The sequence below is a fragment of the Ranitomeya variabilis genome, chromosome 2 (assembly GCF_051348905.1).
Source record: "Ranitomeya variabilis isolate aRanVar5 chromosome 2, aRanVar5.hap1, whole genome shotgun sequence".
In the NCBI taxonomy this organism is placed as follows: domain Eukaryota; kingdom Metazoa; phylum Chordata; class Amphibia; order Anura; family Dendrobatidae; genus Ranitomeya; species Ranitomeya variabilis.
Window position 1 is genome coordinate 599,788,949 of NC_135233.1, and position 20,443 is coordinate 599,809,391.

The 20,443-nt window shown below is 44.4% G+C and overlaps 1 protein-coding gene across 2 annotated transcripts in view; it reads left to right on the forward strand.

Annotated features, from left to right (window-relative positions):
* The first annotated feature begins 216 nt into the window (after positions 1–216).
* LOC143807251 (carbohydrate sulfotransferase 6-like) overlaps positions 217–20,443 on the forward strand; it is a 40,820-nt gene continuing 20,593 nt past the window's right edge. The window contains exon 1 of one of the 2 annotated variants that reach the window (XM_077288599.1): positions 217–238. The gene's annotated coding sequence lies outside the window, so the exon portion shown is untranslated. Of the gene's footprint in view, positions 239–598; positions 782–20,443 lie in introns of those variants that run through there. The other variant, XM_077288598.1, reaches the window with a different exon arrangement.

The following is a 20,443-nucleotide window of genomic DNA, read 5'->3' on the forward strand; positions in this document are numbered from 1 at the left end:
CCCTCCTCTGTACAGTCACCCTGCTCTTGTGCAATGATCATTGTCACCTCCAGCACAACCTCCTCCAGCTCCAGGTGACAGGGGAGGCAGAGACCTGTTATTCCTGCCCTCTCTGCCTCCCTCCTCCTGCCCAGGACCCCTGTGAGGGGCGGACACTGGCACACTCCCCCGCCCAGCACAGAGGACCCGCAGCCACGTCTGAATGAGGCTCATTGTCCTGTGAGGAGGAGGAGAGGAGGTGAGTGTGTGATGGGGGCAGGGTGGTCAGCCTGGTGTGGGGGGCACAGAGCCACAGTCCTCAGCATGTGAGGGTCATCCTCATATATATATATACACACACACACACACACACACACTCGTATATTCTATATACGCTATATTTATTCATTTACATTTTTTATATATTTTTAAATATAATTATATAAATATTTGTATATAAAATAGATATGATGTTTTTATTTATCATTTATATATAATTTATTATTCATTTTATTTTTGGGGGGTGATATGTTTAATCTTTTTAGGGCATTCGGCTATTTTCTGTCATTTTACATAGTATCCGTTTATCCGTTTAAGTTTGTTTGCAACTGTTCTGCAGCGTGGTGGTCCCATCTGTACACCCCCCTCATTGCCGGATTTGTCTCCGTCCTTACACCTGTGTGTAAAGCGTTTGTGTCTCCGTTGCTATGCTGCACATGGAATCATTTATTGGATTTCTTAGAAGAATAGATTGCAAGCTCTTGAGCGCACAGATCTGTACTTGCATGATTGGATCCTGAAGGTACGTTCACACGGGACGGATACGCCGCAGATTTTCAGATGCGGGTTTGCATGTGTAAGAAGTGCTGTGTATAGCAAGTGCTAAGATTGTGGATAACATTTCTAAAAATCATATCCACACGCTGCAAAAAATAAGCAAAATTGTGCGAAATTGGCTACATTTATCTCTGCTGCGCTTTTTCTCCTGCGTAAAGTCTGTAGATCGGTGTTCACACTATGCGATAATGATGTGATTAATTAATTGGCAACATGACTGTTCACTGCATGATACCGTGAAGGACAGGAGCGATCTGTATTTCCATGAATTGAGAATACAATTTTGCCATCCAATCCACCTAAAAATAAGAGACTTTTTATATGTAAAGAATACCCCAATTACTTGTCCGGTGAACCAATATACTGCCCATAGACGCACAGTGAAATGGACTGATCAGTTCATCTATTAATGGCGTTGGATACAACGTTGCGGCGTCTTTTAGTTGGAAACATTTTTTCCTTTTGTTTTGATGGTTGTTATCACTTCTTTAAAAGCATAAAACATCAATTAACCAAGAACGTACCATGTGGGGCAATGCAAATATTGGCTAGAGAATGAATTACCTTAACAGCTCCTTTCCATATAGTGCGTGTAACGTTCGACCATCACCCCGTGCTCACACTATACGGTGCCTGGCTACATGTCCTGTATGGCTTCACATGAGGGCTGCCAGCAGTAAGCTGGTGCAGGGCGACGTCAGCTCTCCGCTGTGCAGACGAACACTTCTTATAAAGGAGCCGATGCTTTAAAATAAAACTTTACCATTTGGCACTTTTCTGTTAGAAGGTTCCTCCATTGAAAACTTTTTTCAAAGATATGGGAAAAGTCTACAGGCGATGATGGCACATGATACATTGGTGCAATAGTCAAGTTGTCCATGTTATGAATAGCTGGATAGATAGTGAGAACACATCACTGACAGGTGACATGTCTCCTGTACAGGCTTCCACGTGACTGCAGAGAATTCTGCATGGAGGTCAGCCTGTCATGTTCTTCTCACCATCACCCGTCCTAACCCTTGGTCATTAGTCTCGTGGATGAGTGGCTTATAGAGGATGACTGTGGTCACCGCGGCCTCGGCATATACTGTCCGCTGCCACTAAGGAGGATAAGTGTCCATCACAAGACGACTCTCACCAGAATTATCTCCTACGTCTACCAGATGTCCTAGAATTATCTATCTATCCATTATCTATCTATTTGTCTATTATCTATCTATCATCTCTCTATCTATAATCTATTTATTGTCTATCATCTATCTGTCATCTATTATATATAATTTAATATCTATCATATATCTATCTAAATATATATTAGCTATCTAATATATCTATCTATCATCTATTATCTATCATCTATTATACAGTCATGGCCAAAAGTTTTGAGAATGACACCAAAATTATATTTTCACATGATCTGCTGCACTCTGGTTGTATATCATCTATCTATTATCTATCTATCTATTACCTATTTTGAGAAAGGCTCATTGTAGCCACCTGGGCTATTAAAGTCCCTTTTGTATTTTTGAAAATACTGGAGTGCTGCCTCTTTTTTCTGAATCTATCCTTTTTCACGGCGGGGATTCCTTGCTGAGAGGCCCTGCACCCCATAGTACTTTTATATGTGTGCTGTTCCAATTTTTTGCTCTATATTATCTATCTATCTATTATACATCATCTATCTATTATATATCTACAGTACAAATAATCATATAGTTATACATAACCAAGTGCAAAACAAGTGTAAGTAAATGCAACTATGTGACATTGGGCACAATAGGACCGAGGACCCTGCCTACAAGGACTTACTGTTTACAGGAGGAGAGGGTAGGTGAGGGTACAATTTGGCAATATGGCGGAGTGGTAGGGCTAAGCTGGGCATGCACATTAGGCAGCTATCCCTCCCGGCTCCTCCATATATAGGAATGCTTGGAGCGGCGGAGCACTCCTATGTTCTCTATGAGACAGTCTCTGGCACATGCCTCTGGCAGCGACTTATCTCTAAAAGAATAAAAGGATCATCCATTGAAATAGAACAGGCCGGATCCCGATGATGATGATGTCAGGAGGGCCCGATACCTATTAGATGGATGGTCGATCCTTCTGAAATTAGCTGACTTATCTAATTTTTCTGGGGGTCTTTATCCTATCTTATAGGCTTTTCAGGAGATATGGGTTTTCAGGTTGTGTTGGAAGGCTCTGAAGGGCAAGGAGAGTGAATTCCACAGTATGGGGGAGGCACAGGAGAAGTTCTGGAGATGGTTCTGTGAGGAGATCTCGTGAGGGCCGGAGATTATGAGTGGGCCGATATCTTTAAAACATAATTAAAACCTACATTTCTCCATTACAACCCCATTCCCACCCCGTATAAAATAAAAAAAAAACCCAATATTTTCTCGCCTTCAATCCTGGAGAGTGAGGTGACTTTGGTCGCAGCCTGCACGTGACACATCAGCTGTTTCGGCAGAGCGGTCGTTCGCCCTGGCGGAACATTGATCAGCTGCAGTCAACAAACAGGAGCCGGTAATTGGCTACAACCGGCCCACGACACAAGTCACATCACTTTCTTGGAACGGCGACGTCAACATTTCTGGAACGGCGCGAGTATATACTGTCTTTATTTGTTATGGGGTACCAAATTGATTAAACTGGGGTCCTCCAGCCGTAGAACGACCCCTTTAATTTTCAATATGTGTTCTGCTTATAGCCATAACTACTCCGTGTAAAGGTATATTTTTGTTTTTAGGAGTCCCATATAATTTAGGGTCTACTTTTAGCCCCCTAACATATGATTATTAGAGCCGGGACGCTGGCAGGACGTGACCGCTTCTTGCGTGTCGCTCGGGTGTGTGGCTTTTCACGTTTGCTTGTGTTTCGTGGTTTTGTATACGGCAGACATTGTATGGCTTGTTGCTTAGGATGCATTTCTGCATATGTCCATGCCGTGGATGACTGATGGTTTTCTGTGGTGGATTTGCATCTGAACATCTGCAGGTCTGCACGGAATAACCCTACTTAATGGGGCATGGTCAGTCACACGTGCTTATTCCCTACTCATTTCTTTCTGTAAAATGCAGAAATATAGTAAAAAATGTTTATTGTTATCTCTCCAGCATCACTAGTGTCCATAGGCTGCAGCTCACCACCATTAAAATGAATACTGCAATACCAGACCTAGCCTATAGACAAGAGTGGCGCTCTTTCTGGAAGAGAAAAAAAAAAGGAACAGACCCTATTTTATACTTTTCTTATCTAATTGTGGCAGGATTGTAATTTCTCTCGCTCTGGAGGACCTGTAATGTCCAGAATTACTCAGACACTCCAATTATCTGGATAGGAACAGTACATTGCTTAATGTCACCTGTGGAGGCGCTGCAGGGAGCTGGAACACTTACTATCACTTTCTCGACAGATTACAATTGATCGCTGGATGTCTTGTCAACTTTATGATCAACTTTTATTTTTTTTTAACAATGGACCCTTTTTACAAACAGGCATAGTCCAAAGTGGAGAATCCCTCTAAACATCATCTAAACCATCATTTCTTATGTTGAGGGTATTCCCTGGGCATTAATACAGCCTGAAAATCACAAACATTTTAAAGTGACTCTTCAGAGAGGAAGAGCATTTGAACTCTAGTGCCATCTATTGGAAGTAGCAATGCTAAAAGTCAATATCGACCCTTTAATGAGCCTTAGGACAAAAGTCAAGCTAGAATATTTTCAGACACATGTTTCGGAGTGTTGCCCCTCCTCAGTGCAAAACATGCGATCTTATTTGGATGTATGAGAGGCCTCTAAATGGGATTTAAGGGTTAAAGTTTCTCCTTGTGGAGAGTGACAAGCCAGTGTCAGGAGACTTATAGGCAGTGCATTAAATATTGCCTATAAGTCTCCTTACTATGACAGCTCAGGCATGTCACTCTCCACAAGGAGAATCGTTACCCATAAACTGAAAATGAAAGATCAATCCAGGAGGAGAAAGAAGCAGAATTCTCTAAAAAGATATATTACAGAGTTCTTATTTTTAAATGGACTATTGATTTAGGGGGGAAAAATGAAAACTGCTGTTACTATGATTGACATAGTGCCCCAAAAAACATCAATTATATAACCTACATAATAATTTATGGAAAGTAAATGTTATTTTGTATGCAAGGTCACGAGCCATAGACAATAGATACAGATACGGGTAAATAGCAGCTATGTAACTTATGGGGACTGAAGAAAAATGTGAAAAATATTTAACTTTTTTTTTAAAGGAAAGGTTTAAATCACTCCTTTTCCAATTTGTTAAATAAAAGATTCTGAAAATTAGAGGTGAGTGCAGTAAAAAAAAAAAGTTACATTACGCCAAATATTTTTGATTCCACCATAAACATTCAATGCATTGCGAAACAAACCAATTTTTTTTTTTACATGTAAAACTATTAAATAAATAAAATATATAAATTTGGTTTCTCCCTGTTCGTAGTGACTCACGGAATAAAGCCAACGTGCCATTTTTACCTCCATAAATACCGGTAAATAAAAAACCCCAAAACAATGGTAATTTTTCTTTTATTTAATTCCTCTGCATAAAAAATATCTTTTTTTTGTTTGTTTGTTTCCAGTACACTAACAGGCATGTGAATTAAATGGGGCTGTTAAAAGGCAACTTTTCATATAAAACAAAATGAGAAAAAAAAAAAAAGTATGGCTCTGGAAAAATAAAAATAAAAAAAAAATTGGATGAGGCTGATATAAGTGACTGCAAGTTGTGTACATCGCTGCTGAATGCATAGAATATATATATATATATATATATATATATATATATATATATATATATATATATATATATATATATATATATATACATATATAAATATATATATATATGGAAGTAAGAGTTGAAATTCTCCAGTAACTCTGTTGATCAGGCTGCGTGAATCCATGCTGCCGCCCTTTGTTTCAGGCATTGCCTGGGGACTATAAGGAGTGTCATCCAATGCTATTGGCATGTGTCAGAGATGTGACAGAATTCCTTTCCCGGTCCACCCTTTAACCCCTTCTGATCCAGATTGTTGTCCTTCTTTGCACGTCTTCTGCACCATTTTTGGTGCTTCGTTATGATGATATACATATATGTCATGCTAAATTTAAAAAAAAGATATATACATACAGTAGTATTCACTTCCCGGAGTGGTGCTGCTCCAGCGATGTTGTTATAACATGTGAGCGCTGCAGCCGATCAGCAGTTGATGGGCTGCAGCCTTCCCAATTCCGTCAGATGGAGTTCTGTCTGACGCTGATCAGCTGCAGCGCTCACGTTATATAACAATGTAATATGAGCACCGGTGCTGACATCTTTGGTCCGGGGGGGTGGGGGACCCCTTTAATACTGCTGTCCCTGGGCATCGGTCATAATCTAGTAAATAAAATGTAGCAGGTGAAACATGGCCGAAAGTTTTCATTCTGCCCCTCCACCTGTCCACCTACTTCTGCACAATAGATCATTTATGTGGACGGAGTTATTTGTCATCACACATGCCAGCGATACTCAGGTCATGGCTTTGTGTTACCTCTTTTATGCCCCCAGCCCCCAATTAGTAACCTACACCACCCGTGTGCCCGCTCTGCTCTGTTGGAACCTATAGGTCAGTCTTTTCATTGAGATCAGACCTTAGAAATGTTATCGCCTCATTTCTATGGAGGGTGTTTAGATTTCGGGCTAATTGCCATGCAACCTTTCCCAAGCCCAAAGAAAAGTATTGTCTTTCCGCAGTTCATACTTACCCTTGGTAATTTTCTGGTTTGGACGCCATGTAATGTCATTGACTACTGCCTTGTCCCTAAGAACCAGCTGTACACTTATGTCATAACATAGGAGTTGGTTCTGTCGCCAGGGACAGATACTGATCAATCCAATTCCCAAAATTCTAATTATTGGAACAGACTGTCTGCTTCTTCATATTTAACAATTTCCTGATGCTTAATCCACCATTATGAATGGATGCAAATCACAGTGATGTAATGTGGGACAAGGTAAGGATTTTGTGGCTCCTAACCAGTAAACCATTTTTTAAGTATCTATTTTATAATCCTAGCCCTAACCTTAGTTGTACAGTTATATTTTTCTACTATTTTTATGTATCTATTTTATCCTAGCCCTAACCCTAGCTGTACATTTTTATTTAGATTTTTATATTTTTTATGTATCTATTTTGTAAACCTAGCCCTAGCCTTAGTTATACATTGTTATATTTTTTCCTATTTTTTATGCATTTTTTTTTACTTAAACCCTAATTATAGCCCTAGGCTTAGTTGTATATCGTTATATTTTTGTACTGTTTTTGTGTATCTATTTTATCCTAGCCTTAACCCAAGTTGTACATTTTTATATATTTTTTTAATATTTTTTATGTATCTATTTTATTATCCTAGCCCCAACCTTAGTTGTACATTGCAATATTTTTTCCTATTTTTTATGTGTTATTTTCTCCAAAATCTTAACTATAGCCCTAACACCTCAGTTCTACTTTGTTATATTCTTCTAATATTTTTATGGATCTATTTTATCCTACCCCTAGTTGTACATTTTTATATTTATAATTTTTTAATGTTTTATATGCATCTATTTTATTATCCTAGCCCTAACCTTAGTTCTACTTTGTTATATTTTTTCTACTATTTTTTATATATTTAATTTTATCCTAACCCTAACCTTAGTTGTACATTGTTATATTTTTATGTATCTATTTTATTGTCCTAGCCCTAACCCTAGTTGTACATTTTTATATATTTTATTTATGTTTTATGTATCTATTTTATTATCCTAGACCTAACCCTAGTTGTACATTTTTATATATTTTATATATGTTTTATGTATCTATTTTATTATCCTAACCCTAACCTTAGTTCTACTTTGATATATTTTTTCTACTATTTTTTATATATTTAATTTTATCCTAACCCTAACCTTAGTTGTACATTGTTATATTTTTATGTATCTATTTTATTATCCTAGACCTAACCCTAGTTGTACATTTTTAGATATCTTTTATGTTTTTTTTAGCCTAGCCCTAACCCTAGTTGTACATTTTTATATATTTTTATATATGTTTTATGTATCTATTTTATTATCCTAGACACCTAACCCTAGTTGTACATTTTTATATATCTTTTATGTATGTTTTTTTAGCCTAGCCCTAACCTTAGTTCTACATTGTTATATTTTCTTACGTAACTATTTTATTACCTTAGCCCTAATGCTTGTTAAAGTTGGAAAGAATGTTTACAAATGTAAAGTTTATTACTTGGCTAATGGAGCTTTTCTTTTCTTTTTTTTTCTTTTTTACAAGGGACACTGTTTAGATTTGGATCTGCTCTGTCCCAGTCTGACTCAGTCTCTTTTTTCGACTATTTTCATTAACTTTTGGCATTCATTAGATGAACTCATTTATTGTGATTCTGAAAGAAAATTTGTCTGTAAAAAAAACATGTCTATAAAGGAACGTGTGAGCACTGGCCTGGTATGGTGTCTTCCATTAAAGGGAATCTGTCAGCAGGTTAATGCAATGTAATCTGAGAGCAGTATGATGAAGGGGCTGAGACCCTGATTCCAGTGATATATCACTTACTGGGCTGCTTGCTGCAGTTCGGATACAATCCTTTCTTTCTCAGCTGCAGATCTAACAGGGCTCAGAATGCTGAGAGATGTATAACCCCACCCACAGCTCTGATTGGCAGCTTCCTGCGTATACTGTCAGCAAGCTGCCAATCAGTGGTGGAGGCGGGGTTAACACAGACTAGCCTGCTTGAGAAACCCACTCTAGCAGTGATAATCTCCTGCTGATAAAATACTAATTGTAATGAAGCTACAGCACACAACCTAATAATTGCTACATCCCTGGAATCAGGGTCTCCTGCCTTATATTATTCTGTTCTTAGAATAAATAGCAAAAAACCTGCTGACAGATTCCCATTAATAAAGAGGATGATATTTATTTTCTTAGCCAAGGTGACTCATATCTACATTAATTGTATGACACCTGCATACTTTACTGACCCAATTAAATATATTTGCATTTTATAGGTATTTATGACGGGATATGGATATTTTTCTAATAATGATGATGTCACAAATTTTTGCTCTCGCGCTCAGTTGTGGTTAATGGTCAGTTGCTGCCACCATGTGGTTGTATTGTAGAACTACAACTGCGTTAATCCAAAGCATGTGAAGAATTCCGCTCAGTGTGACATTCCTGGTGGTACACAAGGATTACTCATGCAAAGGTCTGACTTAACATGTCATCGTGTATCAGGAGATACCTGATGTAGAAAAAAAAAAAAATCCTTAATGCAGGTAATGCACCCACTCAGAACTGGTTTGTGCATTGTCATGGGATCACAGATTAGGATCTCTGTGAATACGTAGTTATGCGGAGATGACAGCGTTATTAACATGTCTTGAATCAGCTCTTTGTTCCCAAATGTCAGGCTTTATATGAAAAAGAAAAAGTAAAATTGATTAATTTTTCAGTACTTTTTGCACCTAAGTGCATCTGGCCTATTTAACCCCTTAGTGACCAGGCCAATTTTTTAAAATCTGACCACTGACACTTTATATGGTAATAACTCTGGAACGCTTTAACGGATCCCACTGATTCTGAGAATCTTTTTTCATGACATATTGTACTTCATGACAGCGGTAAAATTTCTTCGATATGACTTGCATTTATTTGTGAAAATATCGGTGTGAAGGAAGCCCGGTTCCTCCTACGTCACCAATCCGTGACGTCACTACACAGGCACAGCTCTCCGGCTCCCCCTTTATCTCTCAGGTCAATAAGGGAACTGCACCTAGAGCAAATGGCCGCCGGGGAGACTGCCCCGTTACCCACGCTGGGTATTCTAAGATTCGCAATCAGAGTAAAAGGATCAGCCCAAAATTAATTTATGATTTAATTGCCTTAAGGGCGCACTAGGTAATTACAAGAAATATACAGTCAAAATATATCAAGAGTTACAGTCAGAGTAAAATATAACAATCATAAGACAAGGCTTAGAGGTATAAAGCTGGAGGTCAGTTTACCAGGTTGAAGGTCGCTTGTGGAAGCCGGGGGGCTCAGCGTTCCGCAGGTCCAAGACTTAGTTGCCGGGCAGCCCCCAGAAAGCGTGTGCTTGCTCCCCTCTGGCTGGCATATGCCCTGTTCCTTAGTTCCTTAGGTAGTCATCTTCCTCTGTTCTGACCCACTCTCCAAGTGTCCCAGCTCTTAACCCTGCTGGGTCCCTCCCCCTGTAGCTGGGTGGGCTTAGCAATCTCCACCCCTCTGCATCCCTGCAAGATTTATTCCAATATCTAATAAATGGGATAACTGCTCTCAGGGTGATCGGATCAGTACCCGGGCAGTACCAGCTCACGTGGTTTGTTCTGCCGGTCGTACAGGGATCAAACCTGGACCCATTAGGTCGCTGTGGGAGGCTGATCTCTATATCTCAGGTTTCAGAACTCCCACGGACCCAGGAGTCGCACTGTCAGATGCGCAATTTTTTTAGGGCGAGGGGGATATTTTTTATGAGCCTGTATCTCGGACGATGCGTCCATAATTCACGATTCCATGTTGGAGACGGTTCGACTGGAAGGCCATAATAGATGTGTATCCTTTGGCAACTTGACATGCGTGCTTTAATTAAGCCCCTCAGGCATCTCTATGTCCCCTGCTGGTGTGGCTTTCTCACTCAGGCTTTGAAATGCCATCTGCCTGCTACACTGTGCTCAGCCCATTACCATACTAAAAGGAACTTTATTCATGAGAAAAGGGGGGCCAGGAGCACTCCTCTCTGCAGACATGTGACCAGGAGACAAAATGGAGTCACGCCAATCTCTGTTAGTATGCCCGTCCAAGATGGCGGCTGTTCCCTCATCACACCTCCCTGCTTTAGAGGGCGCTAGGGGGCATCACATTCCTGTGTTCCCCCATGTGCCCTTCCGCACCTTCTCCTTGCCGGGACAACCCATCAGCGTTACCATGGTCTCTGCCGCTTCTGTGGCGAATGGTGAAGTGATACTGCTGGAGAGCCAGGCTCCAGCGTAGCAACCTCCCATTCGTCCCAGAGACCGAGTGTAACCAGCTGAGGGGGTTGTGGTCTGTTTCCACTGTGAAGTGGTGTCCGTACAAGTATGGCTGCAGACGCTGCAGAGCCCATACAATTGCCAGACATTCCTTCTCCATCGTGGAATAGGCCACTTACCTTGGCAGGAGCTTCCGGCTCAGGTACAAAACGGGGTGTTCATGTCCCGTAGTATCGACCTGGCTGAGCACAGCACCGAGGCCAAAGTCACTGGCGTCGGACTGTACTACAAACGGCCGCGTGAAGTCGGCTGCCTGTAGTACAGGAGAGCTAGACAAGGTGGTTTTGAGCGCCTGGAAAGCTGTCTCGCAGGCGAATGTCCAGTCGACTGCAACGGGCAGCTTCTTCTTGGTGAGGTCCGTCAGGGGCTTGGCCAGGGAGCTATAGTGTGGAACAAACCTATAGTACCCGGCAGTCCCCAAGAAGGACATCACCTGCTTCTTGGTCCTGGGGGAGGGCCAGGAGGTGATGGCATCCACCTTCCCGGGCTCTGGCTTCAGAGCTCCCCCACCTACCCGGTGTCCCAGGTAGTGGACCTCACTCATACCCAGCTGGCACTTTTCCGGCTTAATGGTCAACCCTGCCCTCTGGATCCTCCCTAACACCTGTGCCAGGTGCTGTAGGTGATCCTCCCAGGTGGGACTGAAGATAGCAATGTCATCCAGGTACGTGGTCGCATACCCTGCCAGTCCCTTGAGCAGCGTGTTGACCATCCGCTGAAAAGTGGCAGGGGCATTCTTCATGCCAAAGGGCATCACCGTGGACTCGTACAGTCCAAATGGGGTGATAAAGGCAGAGCGTTCCCGTGCCTTAGGGGTCAGGGGAATCTGCCAATATCCCCTGCTCAGATCCATGATGGTCAGGTACTTGGCCCCGGCCAGCTGATCGAGCAGGTCATCGATGCGCGGCATTGGGTACGCATCGGTGACCATCACAGCGTTGAGCCCCCCGGTAGTCCACGCAGAACCGCGTAGTTCGGTCCTTTTTAGGGACGAGGACTACAGGCGAATCCCACGCGCTGGTGGACGCTTGGATCACCCCCAGCTTCAGCATCTCGTCTGTCTCTTGGCGCATGTGCTGCTGCACCTCGAGAGAGACCCGATATGCTGAACGCTGGATCGGGGGGTGATTGCCGGTGTCCACATCATGGACGGTTGCCTCAGTCCTTCCGGGCAGGCTGCTGAACAGCTCCCGAAAGGGGTGTAGGGTGACCCCCAACTGGGAACATTGGTCCTCCGAGAGCTGGTGGCCAACCCCCACATCCTCGATGGATCCACCTGCCTTGGCTTGGGTGAGCAGATCCAGGAGGGTTTCTACCTCAACTTCCTCGGGGAGGTTGCACACTGGGTGGGCACAAGCCTCCCGCTCATGATGTGCCTTCATCATGTTCACGTGAAAGGCCTTCCTCCTTCCACGGGCGTGGTCCAGAGTGACAGGGTGAAGAGATAGGTGACGGTGTTGAGCTGCTGGTGCACGAGGTATGGACCCTCCCAGGCCGCCTGAAGCTTGTTTTGTGGGACGGGGACCAGTACCCACACCTTTTGACCCACCTGGTAGGTCCTCTCACAAGCATTCTGGTCGTACCACCGCTTCTGGTCAGCTTGGGCCTGGGCCATATTGTCATGCACCAGTCGGGTCAAGGCCGTCATTCTGTCCCGGAAGCGCACAACATACTCAATGGCCGACACTCCAGGGGTGGCCAAATCTCCTTCCCACGCTTCCTTCACCAGGGCAAGGGGCCCCCGTACACGTCTCCCATACAGGAGCTCAAAGGGGGAGAACCCCGTTGAGGCCTGTGGAACCTCCCGGTAGGCAAATAGAAGGTGTGGGAGATACTGCTCCCAGTCTCTCCCGTGGGAGTCGACCAACATCTTAAGCATCTGCTTTAAGGTGCCGTTGAACCGCTCACACAGGCCATTGGTCTGTGGGTGAACCGGGCTGGCTACCAGATGTTGCACCTGTATCTGCTTACAGAGAGACTCCATCAGCTGTGACTAGTGTTGAGCATTCCGATACCGCAAGTATCGGGTATCGGCCGATCCTTGCGGTATCGGAATTCCGATACCGAGATCCGATATTTTTGTGGTATCGGGTATCGGAATCGGAAGTCCCCACAGTGCTAAAATCACTATAATGTAAAGTGGGCGGTGCGTGGGCGGAGACTGCGTGTCTCTGTGCGGGCGGGGTCTGTGCGGGCCTGCCAGGGATCTCATTCTATGCGGCCGGCGCTGTATGCCCAGGCTTGATGCGGCGTGCCGGGGCTTGATGCGGCGTGGGAGGGCTCTGCGGCATGCTGGGGGGGTCTATGCGGCGTGAGGGGGGGTCTATGCGGCGTGAGGGGCTCTCTGCGGCGTTCTGGGGCGTCTATGCGGCGTGCTGAGGGATCTATGCGGCGTGAGGGGCTCTCTGCGGCGTTCTGGGGCGTCTATGCGGCGTGCTGGGGGTCTATGCGGCGTGCTGGGGGGTCTATGCGGCGTGCTGGGGGGTCTATGCGGCGTGCGGGGGTCTCAGCGGCGTGCGGGGGTCTCTGCGGCGTGCTGGGGGGTCTCTGCGGCGTGGGGGGGGTCTCTGCGGCGTGGGGGGGGGTCTCTGCGGCGTGCGGGGGTCTCAGTGCGGGCATCGTCCGATGGGACTACAAGTCCCATCGGGCTATGCCTGCTACACTGACAGTGATTGACACATTAGCCAATGATGGGACAGTAGTAGTCCCATCATCCGGCTAATGTGTTGAATGAAAAAAAAAAAAATACTCCATACATACATTCTACATACATACATACATATAGACATACAGTACATTCATACATTACATACATGACATACATTACATTAAACATAGATTACATACTCACCATTACTTGTCATTTTGATCCCCGAAGCCAGTGTCATCTATAAAAAATGTGAAAAAAACAAACAACCAATATACTCCCTGTCCGCAGAAATCCACGAGTGTCCCACGACGATCTCCCGTGGAGAGCAGCAGCATCAAATAATGCGACCGCTCTCTAGGGGCTCAGAAACACAATGACGGGAGGAAGGTATCCTTCCGCCACTGTATTCCTCCGCCGCTGTAAAAAAAAAAGTCCCTAGTCTCACTTTATGGCATTGCTGTATGAGACATTTTCCCATGCAGCAATTATATAAAGTGACACTTTGAACTCAGGTAACCTCAGTGATGCACTGCAGGAGCCATTGTCTCCTGTCAGTGTGTCACTGAGGGTCCTATAGAGCAGTGACGTCACCCGATGTCACTGTTCTATAGGGGAGATCGTCGTGGGACACTCGTTATTAATTGGACTACGGCGGACAGGTAGTATGCGGTTTATTATTTTACGTTTTTTGCAGGCGCTGAAGTATGGTAAGTATGGTGAAATGAAGAATATTAAAATACTTTTTCCTAATGTGTGCGTGTTTTATTAACCCTTTTCTTACTATTGGATTAATAACGGATAGGCGTCTTATTGACGCCTCTCCGTTATTAACCCGGCTTAATGTCACCTTACGATAGCAAGGTGACATTAACCCCTTATTACCCCATATCCCACCGCTACACGGGAGTGGGAAGAGAGGGGCTAAGTGCCGGAATTGGCGCATCTTACGGATGCGCCATTTTCGGGGCGGCTGCGGACTGGTATTTGTAGCCGGGGGGGGGGCCAATATCCATGGCCCCTCTCTAGGCTATGAATATCAGCCCGCAGCTGTCTGCGTAGCCTTTCTGGCTATAAAATATAGGGGGACCCCACGTCATTTTTTTTGGGGGTCCCCCTATTTTAATAGCCAGTAAAGGCTACGCAGACAGCTGCGAGCTGATATTCATAGCAGGCTACAAATATTGGCCCCCGGCCGTCGGCTTTCCCCCTCTGGCGCAGAAAATTGCGCGGGAGCCCACGCCGTTTTTTTCCATTTTTTTTTTTTTAAATTCAACGCTCATAAAGGCCTCTTTCACCCTTGCGTCAGTACGGGTCCGTCGCTATGCGTCGAGCTGACGTACCGACGCACGTTGTGAAATTTGTACACGACGTGGGCAGCGGATGCAGTTTTTCAAAGCATCCACTGCCCATTCTGAAGTGCGGGGAGGAGGGGGCAGAGTTTCTGCTGCGCATGCGCAGTAGAAAATGGCAGACGCGACGGACAAAAAAACGTTCACTTGAACGTTTTTTCGTGCCGACGGTCCGCCAAAACTCGACGGATCCGTTGCAGAACGGACGCGACGTGTGGCCATTCGTCGCGATCCGTCGCTAATACAAGTCTATGGGGAAAAAAAATGCATCCTGCGAGCACATTTGCAGGATCCGTTTTTTTCCGCCAGATCAGTTTTTTCAGTCGGATCCGTTGTTTTCCGCCAGATCGGTTTTTTTCCACCGGATCCGTTTTTTTCCGCCAGATCCGGTTTTTTTTACATTGGATCCGTTTTTTTCTGCCAGATCTGTTTTTTTCCACTGGATCCGTTTTTTTCCACCAGATCCGTTTTTTTTCCGCCAGATCCGTTTTTTCCTGCCGGATCCATTTTTTTCCGCCAGATCCGTTTTTTCTCATAGAGTTGTAATAGCGCCGGATTGCGCCTGATGGCCACACATTTCATCCATTTTTTGCAGGATTCGTTAAAAAAAACTGTTTCCGCCGGATGGAAAACTCATAGGAACGTTTTTTGTCCGTTATTTTTCATGCATGTTTCCATTCAAATCATGCACATTTTCCGTTTATTTATTTTCCAAAAACCTCATCAAAACCTGCATCAAAACTAAACTGTATGAAAAACCGCACCAAAAACCTGCATCAAAAACAGCATCAAAAACCGCACCAAAAACCTGCAGCAAAAAAAGCACCAAAAACTGCATCAAAAACTGAACCAAAAACTACATCAAAAACCGCACCAAAAACCTGCAGCAAAAAAGCACCAAAAACTGCATCAAAAACCGCATCAAAAACTGCACCAAAAACTGCATCAAAAACCGCACCAAAAACCTGCATCAAAAAAAGCACCAAAAACTGCATCAAAAACTGAACCAAAAACTACATCAAAAACCGCACCAAAAACATGCGGTTTTTGATGCAGTTTTTGGTGCTTTTTTGCTGCATGTTTTTGGTGCGGTTTTTGATGTAGTTTTTGGTTCAGTTTTTGATACAGTTTTTGGTGCTTTTTTTGATGCAGGTTTTTGGTGCGGTTTTTGATGCAGTTTTTGGTGCAGTTTTTGATGCGGTTTTTGATGCAGTTTTTGGTGCTTTTTGCTGCAGGTTTTTGGTGCGGTTTTTGATGTAGTTTTTGGTTCAGTTTTTGATGCAGTTTTTGGTGCTTTTTTTGCTGCAGGTATTTGGTGCGGTTTTTGATGCAGTTTTTGGTGCAGTTTTTGATGCGTTTCTTGATGCAGTTTTTGGTGCTTTTTGCTGCAGGTTTTTGGTGCGGTTTTTGGTGCAGTTTTTGGTGCAGTTTTTGATGCGGTTTTTGATGCAGTTTTGGGTGCTTTTTTGCTGCACCAAAAACCGCACCAAAAACCTGCAGCAAAAAACACCAAAAACTGCATCAAATACTGCACCAAAAACTGCATCAAAAACCTGCAGCAAAAAAGCACCAAAAACTGCATCAAAAACGGCATCAAAAACCTGCAGCAAAAAAAGCACCAAAAACAGCACCAAAAACCTGCGGCAAAAAAAGCACCAAAAACTGCATCAAAAACCGCATCAAAAAGCTACATCAAAAACAGCACCAAAAACTGCATCAAAAACCGCATCAAAAACTGCACCAAAAACCTGCAGCAAAAAAGCACCAAAAACTGCATCAAAAACGGCATCAAAAACCTGCAGCAAAAAAAGCACCAAAAACTGCATCAAAAACCTCAACAAAAAGCTACATAAAAAACAGCACCAAAAACTGCATCAAAAACCGCACCAAAAACCTGCAGCAAAAAAAGCACCAAAAACTGCATCAAAAGCTGAACCAAAAACTACATCAAAAACCGCACCAAAAACATGCAGCAAAAAAGCACCAAAAACTGCATCAAAAAACGCATCAAAAACCGCACCAAAAACCTGCAGCAAAAAGCACCAAAAACTGCATCAAAAACCGCATCAAAAATTGCACCAAAAACTGCATCAAAAACCGCACCAAAAACCTGCAGCAAAAAAGCACCAAAAACTGCATCAAAAACTGCATCAAAAACAGCACCAAAAACCTGCAGCAAAAAAAGCACCAAAAACTGCATCAAAAACCGCATCAAAAAGCTACATCAAAAACAGCACCAAAACCCGCATCAAAAACCGCATCAAAAACTGCACCAAAAACTGCATCAAAACCTGCATAAAAAACTGGTGCAGTTTTGATGCGGTTTTTGATGCAGTTTTTGCTGCAGGTTTTTGGTGCGGTTTTTGATGCAGTTTTTGGTGCAGTATTTGATGCAGTTTTTGGTGCTTTTTTTGCTCCAGCTTTTTGATGCGGTTTTTGATGCAGTTTTTGGTGCAGTTTTTGATGCGGTTTTTGATGCAGTTTTTGGTGCTTTTTTGCTGCAGGTTTTTGGTGCGGTTTTTGATGCAGTTTTTGGTGCTGTTTTTGATGTAGCTTTTTGATGTGGTTTTTGATGCAGTTTTTGGTGCTTTTTTTGCTGCAGTTTTTTGGTGCTGTTTTTGATGCAGTTTTTGGTGCAGTTTTTGGTGCTGTTTTTGATGTAGCTTTTTGATGCGGTTTTTGATGCAGTTTTTGGTGCTTTTTTTGCTGCAGTTTTTTGCTGCAGTTTTTTGGTGCGGTTTTTGATGCAGTTTTTGATGCAGTTTTTGGTGCTTTTTTGCTGCAGGTTTTTGGTGCGGTTTTTGATGCAGTTTTTGGTGCGGTTTTTGATGCAGTTTTTGGTGCGGTTTTTGATGCAGGTTTTTGGTGCGGTTTTTGATGCTGTTTTTGATGTAGGTTTTTGGTGCGGTTTTTCATGCAGTTTTGATGCAGGTTTTGATGAGGTTTTTGGAAAATAAATAAACGGAAAATGTGCATGATTTGAATGGAAACATGCATGAAAAATAACGGACAAAAAACGTTCCTATGAGTTTTCCATCCGGCGGAAACAGTTTTTTTTAACGAATCCTGCAAAAAACGGATGAAATGTGTGGCCATCAGGCGCAATCCGGCGCTATTACAACTCTATGAGAAAAAACGGATCTGGCGGAAAAAACGGATCTGGCGGAAAAAAAACGGATCCAATGTAAAAAAAACAGATCTGGCGGAAAAAAACGGATCCGGTGGAAAAAAAACGATCTGGCGGAAAACAACGGATCCGACTGAAAAAACGGATCTGGCGGAAAAAAACGGATCCTGCAAATGTGCTCGCAGGATGCATTTTTTTTCCCCATAGACTTGTATTAGCGACGGATCGCGGCGAATGGCCACACGTCGCGTCCGTTCTGCAACGGATCCGTCGAGTTTTGGCGGACCGTTGGCACGAAAAAACGTTCAAGTGAACGTTTTTTTGTCCGTCGCGTCTGCCATTTTCTACTGCGCATGCGCAGCAGAAACTCTGCCCCCTCCTCCCCGCACTTCAGAATGGGCAGTGGATGCGTTGAAAAACTGCATCCGCTGCCCACGTCGTGTACAAATTTCACAACGTGCGTCGGTACGTCGGCTCGACGCATAGCGACGGACCCGTACTGACGCAAGGGTGAAAGAGGCCTTTATGAGCGTTGAATTAAAAAAAAAAAATGGAAAAAAACGGCGTGGGCTCCCGCGCAATTTTCTGCGCCAGAGGGGGAAAGCCGACGGCCGGGGGCCAATATTTGTAGCCTGCTATGAATATCAGCTCGCAGCTGTCTGCGTAGCCTTTACTGGCTATTAAAATAGGGGGACCCCCCCAAAAAATGACGTGGGGTCCCCCTATATTTTATAGCCAGAAAGGCTACGCAGACAGCTGCGGGCTGATATTCATAGCCTAGAGAGGGGCCATGGATATTGGCCCCCCCCCGGCTACAAATACCAGTCCGCAGCCGCCCCGAAAATGGCGCATCCGTAAGATGCGCCAATTCCGGCACTTAGCCCCTCTCTTCCCACTCCCGTGTAGCGGTGGGATATGGGGTAATAAGGGGTTAATGTCACCTTGCTATCGTAAGGTGACATTAAGCCGGGTTAATAACGGAGAGGCGTCAATAAGACGCCTATCCGTTATTAATCCAATAGTAAGAAAAGGGTTAATAAAACACGCACACATTAGGAAAAAGTATTTTAATATTCTTCATTTCACCATACTTACCATACTTCAGCGCCTGCAAAAAACGTAAAATAATAAACCGCATACTACCTGTCCGCCGTAGTCCAATTAATAACGAGTGTCCCACGACGATCTCCCCTATAGAACAGTGACATCGGGTGACGTCACTGCTCTATAGGACCCTCAGTGACACACTGACAGGAGACAATGGCTCCTGCAGTGCATCACTGAGGTTACCTGAGTTCAAAGTGTCACTTTATATAATTGCTGCATGGGAAAATGTCTCATACAGCAATGCCATAAAGTGAGACTAGGGACTTTTTTTTTTACAGCGGCGGAGGAATACAGTGGCGGAAGGATACCTTCCTCCCGTCATTGTGTTTCTGAGCCCCTAGAGAGCGGTCGCATTATTTGATGCTGCTGCTCTCCACGGGAGATCGTCGTGGGACACTCGTGGATTTCTGCGGACAGGGAGTATATTGGTTGTTTGTTTTTTTCACATTTTTTATAGATGACACTGGCTTCGGGGATCAAAATGACAAGTAATGGTGAGTATGTAATCTATGTTTAATGTAATGTATGTCATGTATGTAATGTATGAATGTACTGTATGTCTATATGTATGTATGTATGTAGAATGTATGTATGGAGTATTTTTTTTTTTTTTCATTCAACACATTAGCCGGATGATGGGACTACTACTGTCCCATCATTGGCTAATGTGTCAATCACTGTCAGTGTAGCAGGCATAGCCCGATGGGACTTGTAGTCCCATCGGACGATGCCCACACTGAGACCCCCACACGCCGCAGAGACCCCCCCCACGCCGCAGAGACACCCCCCCACGCCGCAGAGACCCCCCCCCACGCCGCAGAGACCCCCGAGCACGCCGCAGAGACCCCCGCACGCCGCTGAGACCCCCGCACGCCGCATAGACCCCCCAGCACGCCGCATAGACCCCCCAGCACGCCGCATAGACGCCCCAGAACGCCGCAGAGAGCCCCTCACGCCGCATAGATCCCCCAGCACGCCGCATAGACGCCCCAGAACGCCGCAGAGAGCCCCTCACGCCGCATAGACCCCCCAGCACGCCGCTTAGACCCCCTCACGCCGCATAGACCCCCCCAGCACGCCGCAGAGCCCTCCCACGCCGCATCAAGCCCCGGCACGCCGCATCAAGCCTGGGCATACAGCGCCGGCCGCATAGAATGAGATCCCTGGCAGGCCCGCACAGACCCCGCCCGCACAGAGACACGCAGTCTCCGCCCAGGCACCGCCCACACTCTCCCCCCCCTCCAGAACCCCATATAGAAGGACAGAAAGGGCTGATTT